This window comes from Protomyctophum bolini, assembly GCF_963924005.1.
Source record: "Protomyctophum bolini genome assembly, chromosome: 14".
NCBI classification, from domain to species: Eukaryota; Metazoa; Chordata; class Actinopteri; order Myctophiformes; family Myctophidae; genus Protomyctophum; species Protomyctophum bolini.
Genome location: NC_137875.1, coordinates 12629826 through 12638806, shown reverse-complemented (window position 1 = coordinate 12638806; position 8981 = coordinate 12629826).

Genomic DNA, 8981 nt, shown 5'->3' with positions numbered 1-8981 from the left:
CATTATAGATTGGACACCCACACGCGCGCACGCGCACGTGCACAGGCCTGGATGACTCGACACCTCAGGTTCCAACACATCTCAGTTGCGTGTAATTACGAGACCGTCTTGATAAGCTGATCTGAAAACAGCCAACCCGCGACCACAGCTATGGGAGGAATGACTGAGTCCTCCGTGCCAAAATGCTGTCTCAAACTTTAGCTCAGCAGCCAGCACATAAATCTGTCTTCGTTCTTCTTCCACAAGAACCGCAAGAACATGAAATGGAAAACAACAGGCATGCAAGCATATGTCGTTCCTGCGGCGGCCTACACAGCATGTTGAGGTGCGACTGTAAACTATTTATTTGGTCGCTTTTCAAAAACAGAAAGGGACCAGCGTGGTATATACACATGCGGTCTGCACGGAGACAAATAACCAAAACACAAGCAAAAAAACCCGATGTACAGTAGATTGAAGAGGAAACAATAGACGGAGAGTAGTGTAACTAGTGTTTGTGTTCGTCTGCTTTCTTGCTGTTGTGGAACGCAGTCTCCCCACCACAGGGTTCCCTTCATCCCTCCCAATAAATCATCTTCTATCCTCTCTCTCCTCACATGGAATGAAGCAAAACCAAATCTCACGACTGAAAATGTAACGATCATGTTTAGATATTATCATTCAAAACATATGTTGCTGCCGTTCTACTGTACATACAGCCGACCACAGATTGAGGCTTTTCATGAAATATCTAGTAAGAGACCACGCACACCTCTAAAGTTTGACAGTTTAATGAAACGAAATGAGATGAATGCGATGAGGAACCCAAGGTTAGGGCGAGACTCAGGGTGGGAGTGTATATATAGTCTCGGGAGCTGACGGCCATCGTTGCTCTACTCGGGGAGCGATCGGTCGTCTCTGCTCCGTCACTACCAGCCTGGATTCCTAGAGAAATAGAGACAGAAGGAAGAGCGAGAATCGAGGAGGAAGGAGGAGGTTGGGGTGGAGGAGGACGATGAATTTGAAAGCAGTGAATGGCAGAAATAGCCGATCTACAAGAGCAGAGTAGCCTACTTCACAACCCGTGTTTGATCTGTCGTGAAGCAGAACAGACAAGCTGGGCCAAGATATCACGGCCTCTTTAGTCTTTTCTCTCTGGTTTCCGTTTGTTTGAAATGGCCTTTTAATTAGTCTTCAGGTGCTCCTAATGAGCAGCGGCCATTGTGCTGTTGCACTCTGGGAAGTGTAGTTTTTTGAGGTGCCAAGCAAAAGCTCCACTACTGAGTTTTGATTCAACAGTATTCATACTGTGGTGATCGCAGCAAGGATTGGCTGTGGAGAGTGTAGTGTAGTAGCAATTTCCAGCCTCTGCCTCAGCCAATTGAGGCTCAACCAATCGGGCTCTGCCAATGGGCCGAATTGATTGCCAAGTACACTTTTCAGTTTGCACTCTTCACACACAGGCACACAGGCTGACAGTTAAAACGGGTGCTATGACAACATATATCATTAGGTTCCCAAGTTGCATCGTTCCCAAATAGGCCGGTGGCCGACTGCGACGGGCACGTACAGGTCTAGTGTTCAATGAACCAAAGGAAATAAACAACTCAAAAAGGAACTGCTGATTCCTACTGTGGCAAATATTCAACATATAGGACAATGAGCCAAACAGCTGGGCCATCATTGTCGTTGAATGAAAACCAACATCAAAGGGAATGAGATCAAAGGGACTTTCCGGACTTGCGTTGTTTAATTGCAGACGCACACAAACGGATGAATGGAGATTGGTGAGTTGGATGTCGGGAGGTGGAAGGTAAGGACTCAGGCTACAGTAGAACGCTGAGGTGGTATCTGAACCAGAAGGTAGGCGTTGGCTGGTTAAATCCTCTCTCTCAAACAGCCGTGTACGTACGCAGCCGTGAGAGCAGCACTGATTGAGATGACGTCAGGACTGAATTCCTCCGTGGGTCTTTTCACACCACCCTTGACCACTTCAAATACTCTTTAATCTTAAAAACAAGTAATATCCCAGTGTAGTGTCCAAGTCCCTGTATTAGGCGCTACTGGTGGCTGACAGACGAGGATCAAGTTTAGATGTGTGCTGAAGTGAAAAGAACTATAATGTCCAGAATGTTGACTTATGTTCAAATAAAGATGTTTATTTACCGTCTAAAGTCCTATACTGAATACAAGGAAATACATACAAATAATAAACAGTCATGGCTCAAATGGCTCTTACACCAGAATAGCTCTAATAGATATATATATATTAATAGAGACGGCACCCGGAGGAAACCCTGAGGCGAAATGGACATAGTGGCATAAAATGTGGTATTGCAGCGCTGGGCCAATTCTTGTCTGTTGACTATCATTGCGCACGTTCATGATGACAAGTGAATGCTGTTTCATACGTGAGCGCGTGCAATGATAGTCAACGGCCAGCACATTCACGATTTGGCCCAATCCATCCCAGAATGCACTCTGTTCCTACCCGGAAGGTGAAGAGTGAAATCGCCTCATGCGCTTTTGAGCAACTTAATGCAAGTGGATGGGAGGAGAAATCCAGGGGCCGTCTCTATTAATATATACTCTAACATCTATACACGCTCACAAAATGTGACGTGCAGGCAGGCAGGCAGGCAGGCAGACATCTTATCTGTCTGGTCTGTCAATTACAGGCTTGTGATGCTGGCTGGGATGGTTAACATTTCAGAGAGACCATTGGGACTGGTTCTGGTTGAGTGGTGAACCAGAACCCCTGAACCTATAAACCCAGCTCCTCTTCACTGCTGCTGTCCCACTAATTGGTTACAGAACTGTAAAGATGACCACATACATACATTCTATATTTGTGGGGGACACTAAGGGTGTGTTTGGAAATAGCGCACTGTGCAATGCAAACTAATAGGCGAGTGTGCTCCGGTGCGGTATTTCCGAACGCGCCCTAAATGTCCAATGAGGCTGGCAAAGGGGGCTTTTACAGTTGAAAAAGCCCAAGTTTCTCTCGCCTAAAAAGCACTCCAAGCGCCCGAGTTGAAAGCAGATACACACAATTGTAAACGGTGCCAACAACAAATAAATGCACACCAACACGAAATAAATGCACTGTGTGCGTGCGTGCGTGCGTGCGTGCGTGCGTGCGCATGCGACCTCTAACCTCTCCTGTCTAGTTAAGCTGTGCTGTGGTACCGGTCTGCTGATCTGCATATATACATAGGGTTGACCTTTGACCTCTGCCGGAGGGTCAGAGGCAGTGTACGTGGTGGGAAGTAACTAAGATAGTAAGTACATTTACTCAAAGTGCTGTACTTCTTCAGCACAATTTTGAGGTATTTGTTTAATTGACTTGAATAATGTAATTTTCTACTCCACTACATTTCAGAGAATTTCCCATTAATTTGTCCCATAGACGTTTCCCCCCCTCCCACATGTTTACTGTACATATATTTCTATTTTCGTTTTCTACTCGTTTATTTCATGTTAATGTTTCAAGTAAAGAACGCCAATATAGGCTTACTTCTCTGTGCTTGTCTTTGCAAAAATGTAAAGTATTCAATTAATCCATCACAGTTATTTATAAGCGACTTTATGGAAAAAAACAAGTGACCAATGGCCAACTGTGCAACACTGGTAGGTGTGCTTGTCAGGGTCAGTGCTGTCTTCCCAGACTTCTCTTCTCCTACAACCTCACAAAACACGAAACTCCTGTGTGTGTGTGTGTGTGTGTGTGTGTGTGTGTGTGTGTGTGTGTGTGTGTGTGTGTGTGTGTGTGTGTGTGTGTGTGTGTGTGTGTGTGTGTGTGTGTGTGTGTGTGTGTGTGTGTGGGTGTGTGTGTGTGTCTGTGTCTGTGTCTGTGTGTCTGTGTCTGTGTGTCTGTGTCTGTGTGTCTGTGTCTGTGTGTCTCTCTCTCTCTGTGTGCTCTGTCCCCCTAAAGGGTCCTTGAGGGGGTTCCAAGGGGGTCACCATCAGAATGTGTTAATATAGCATCATCACAAAGTTAATGACTTTAGGCCTGGGCTGTGGCTCAGCGGTCCAGGCACCTTGGCTGGTAATCCAGTCTGGCAGCGTGCCGTGGGTTCGACTCCCGGTCCCGACGACCTTTACTGCATGTCATCTCTCTCCCCATTTCCTGTCAGCCTACTTTCTATCCCTCCATAAAAAATATAAAATAAAGGCGAAAGCCACAAAAAATGTTAACCACTTAAAAATTCGGAGACAAAAGAAAAATTAACATTTTTAACAAAACAAAGTATGTACGGGGGACAGGGGTCCCTGCATGGCTCAAATTATATTTCATATTGGGTCTGCAGCCAAACACACATCCATTAAGTTGGTGGTCCCTGCCTGGCGTGGAAAGGTTTGAGTATCATGCGGTTGTACATCGTTGCAATGATACATGAAACTGATGCCACGTATAGTTATCAATATCTATGTGTTGAAAGAGAAACCAGTGGAACAGTCTTTCTACAAACTCTTGGATAGTGTCTCTCAGTGTTGTGGGCAGACAGACTGTGGTGAAGAGACTAGCCCTGAATGCAGGGCCAAATTAGGCACCATTGGGCCGGTGGTACCAGGGCACAGGGGCCCTTGGCTCTCAGGGGACCTTCGGGTAAACTGGACCACGCGATACTGGGTTTGAGGCCAGAAGCGTATAGCGTCCATTGGGCCACCCGGGCACAGGCCCAGTCAATTGAGATCTTGCCCATGCAGTCTAGCTTCTAAAATACTACGACTAATACTAAGAAAAACAAGAAAAGATAGCCTAGCCTTGGCACTGGCAGTAACCTCGCGTCAACAGACTTTCCACCTCAACTCGGAGTGACATTGGCAGCCCCTCACATGTGCTTCACGTGCACTATAGGGGACCCCTCACGACCCAGGGGCCCTCGTGGGGTTAATGCTGCTAAACACATGCGCTCTTCTGGCCAACACATGCATTGTAGATGTCACACTTTTTTCGACTGCATGCATGACTGCCTTTTATAATATATAAACACTAAAATGACTGCATATATATGCCTTAACTTTACACTGAATTAATCCTGCTTAAGCCAGCTACCGCAAAAAACAGCACCGAGTTGCAAAGCCAGCTGTAGCCTACTATGTTGAATATTGTTGACTCCTTTTCTCAGCAAAAAACATGTATGGAAACTCGAGATATGAGAGATTCTGTCCTTCATTTATAAGAACATACATGGGGCGGCGGTAGCTCAGGGGTAGAGTGGCCTGACGATCCCGGACTCCCCCAGCTCACTGAACCCCCATGCTCCCGGTGTGCAGGTTGGTGCCTTGCATGGTTTACTCTGGTGTATGAATGTGTGTGAATGGGTGAGTAATGCACAATCTATGTAAAGCGCCTTGGATAAAGGCGCTATATGAATTAAGAAATATTACACGAGAGGGTGTGGTCTAACGTGATTATTGCCACGACAGTGATACGGTCAGGAACGAGAAGTAGTCAAGTTCCGCAAGCATCGCTTAAGTCACTTAAGGCAAATATTATCTATTGTTTGAGACAGTGGTTAAACACTGTCCTTCATTTTGGAAACCTCCTCAAGTACGTACCCCACTTTGAGAATCACTGTTTCAGTGGACTGGTAGCTATATTGGAAATATTCTGTCATTGGGTGGTTGCCACCAAAGGAGGCATGGCTGTAGTGACTGGGAGCGTGTAAGCCTTCACCGAGTATGTAAATAGGATACAATGACGACTTCAGCACTAAATGGAAGCTTTGTATACTGAACTCGAATGCCCTTCCGACCTTCATTCAGGCCGTACTAATGCATTTAAGCTGTCCTGCCTTTATAACCACTGGAAGCAACCGTGGTTTTCCCACATTCATTATATAGCGTCTTATTTGCGTCGCATGACTGTGTGTCATGTGTTTTGTGTGTGTGTGTGTGTGTGTGTGTGTGTGTGTGAGGTCTTTTAAAATGTCAAATGGAGGACAGACAAGCAGCGCTTGTTAAGGGAGAATTCCAGATGAACCATTTTCTTACGTTAATCTGATGTTATTATAGAGAGTGAGTAGCAAAGTGAGTGGCAAAGTGAGTTTAACGTAGTTTAATGCAAGATAGGACTTTTCTGTAAGGATGTGTCAAGGCCAGAAAGTCGTTTTTTGCCACTCAGTAGGCGTTCCCGCATAACTTCCGGGTATGTTGATGATGTCACGCGCATACCCTCTATAGCCAAGAACGGTATCGGCCCTAAACCGCTCGGTGCCGCAGTTCTTGTATTTTGTTTTATTGAGAATAAAGGTTGGAAATACGTTTAGTTTAGGCATAGTTTTACTGAGGTTAAGGTTAGGAATAAGGTTAGGTTTAACCGTTTAAGCATCATTTACTTAGGTTACTTTAGGAATACCAGGCCAAGCAGTTCAGCCGGCTGGGGCGAGTTGGTAAAGGGGCGACTCGTTTGGTATTCCCAATAACGAGTGGTATAGTGTGATAGAGCTTAGGGCCATATTTTAGATAAATTGGCACTCATTGGGCTAAATTCTGCCATAGCCACTTGCCCAAATGTGCCCAAATGTGATGACCTCGTGTCATCATCACATTTGTGATGATGGCTATGGCAGTTTTTTTCATGCAAAACTAATGCTTGCAATGGATGGGTTCAGATGATGTGATCTGTAGCATGCCAGTATAAACATAGAATGTTATGTAGACATAGCACTATAGTATATGCATAGTTTAATTATATAGATATATTCCACTGTTATGTTCGTATCTTACGTATGATTCATGATAACTAGTCTTTATGATGTATCACCATGTTTTGTTCTTGCTTAATGTAAATCGCTCGGGATTAAGAGCGTCTGCTATATAAATTGTAAATGGATGTCACACCATCATCCTCATGTGAAATGAAAATGGTCTAACTCTGCCCCCTGCTGTTCCCACGTAAGTAGTGTGGCTCAATGGTTCACAGAATTACAAAATTCATGGTTCTGTTCAGGTCAATATTTTGGTGTCACGGTTTGATACTTTCTTTTGTTTGTTTTGACGCACAACTTGGCACAAGATGTGCCTAATCTTAATTAGACATTTAGACTACCTCTTATTTATAGACTAGTATTTTGGAAACATTTTAAAATAGTGTAAATAGCCTCTATTCTACACGTTATGAGCACAAAATACAAAAAAATAAGGGACGCCTTATTTGGTCTAGTACCATACGGCCTCACTCACACTGTCCTGTGTCTTCTGTGTCATGGCCGCCTCAATGCATTTCCAATGGGAGTCACATGGTTTCATGATACAACCTTGTTGCATGGCTGTCTTCTGCTTCTTCTACTCTGCACCTATAGCCCCTGAAACATGACTGCCATGATACGAGAGTCATGAATCATGGCTACTCTGCACCACTGTTTGTAATTAGTGTGATTGCCCTCAGACTATTGTTTTACTGCTCTGACTTTATTTTGGCGTGCTAGATCCTCCCACAGTTATGTAGGCAATCACACTTTGCAATTTCCCAGAATTGCCTCTTTCTATAGTTCCAACACGTATTTCAACTTATAAATTATGAACTATCAATCAATGTCAAGAAGACTATTTAATTGTGCTCTTTAATAGTTACAGTAATAGTTATGGGGACGCGTCTGTGAAAAGTTTATAGTAGGCCTACACATGATAAATCAACCAGTAAAATGGCCCATTAATCTTACATTTGTATTATGCTGTGCACTTCTTGCAGTCGCCCAGCAGATGGTGCTGTTTGTTTCATCCATGTGATCCATCCGATAATATAGGAACTGCATCGAACTATAGTGGTCCGTCCGTTGGTTGGGTGGGCCGCGAATAACACTCTCAAGATCTTCAAGACATGGGCCCTGATCCTGAAAAGGTTGTGAGTCATCCCAGATGACTTTTCTTGTACCACCACTACCACCACCACCACCACCACCACCACGCTGACTTCTGGTACTCGTCATAAACAACGCACACTGTGGCAAGAAGAGTGAGTTTAAAAATCTTTATTTTCTATATCAAAACAATGACAAACGTTTCGTCAATCCAGCCTTATTCAGTGTGGTGGACCCTCTTGTAAACAAGTGTAATGCTTAATTGGGTCGTCCACCTCCACTCACAGTTAACAGTCTTTGTATTGAGTTTGTGCTTGAAATGTAGGCCTACTGTAATTCTGCAAACTGTTAATAAATATTGCAATCAATCAATCAATCAAAACGTCGAACCACAAGCACATTGAAAGCTTTGAGCTAGGGAAAGAATTAAAGAACACCTGGCTGTGTATTCTCTATTAACATGATTTCTTTGTTGTTGAATGCATTGACTTGTTTCCTGGTTTAGCTGAGATCATTGCCATTCATTGGCCACTCAGCCAAACCTGGGGGAGAGAGACGGACCAATTAAGACTGTGGTTATCATGATGATGGGCAGGTGTAATGTGGGCAATGATGTGGAGTTTTGTTGTTGAGCTTTGATTGAATGCCTGTGATGTGTTTCAGTAAAGATTAGACTGGACCTGCATGTCAGGATAGCAATATCCTTGAAAGGATGTTGTAGTGTATAGTGGGACTTATAACTATATAACTTGTATAGTTCATGAAACGCTTTTATTTAGAGCTGGGACTTGATTTAAAAATAATCAAATTAATTAGAGGATTTGTAATGAATTAATCAAAATGAATCACATGTTTAATTGGCTATATGAATATTTTACCTTATTTTTTATTTTTTTATTATTAAAACTGATCTTGGTATAGGCCTATAGTGGATCAATGAGTGATTTTTTTAAAATCAAGGTGGAATTAAACAGGCCAACATATCAGTGCAAATTTTACCGTATGTTTATTGTTTACTTGTATATGTATTGTATGTTTGTTCATTTATCTATTACAGTCCAGTTAGTGACCCATTAGGGCATAGATATTGGCCACTGCAGTTCGTGGGAGCCGTGTGTCTCCAAAGAAGGCGAACGTCAAGCGGAAGGCAAGGCACGCTACGTCACTGCCACTCAAGTGACTGCTGGCCTGCTA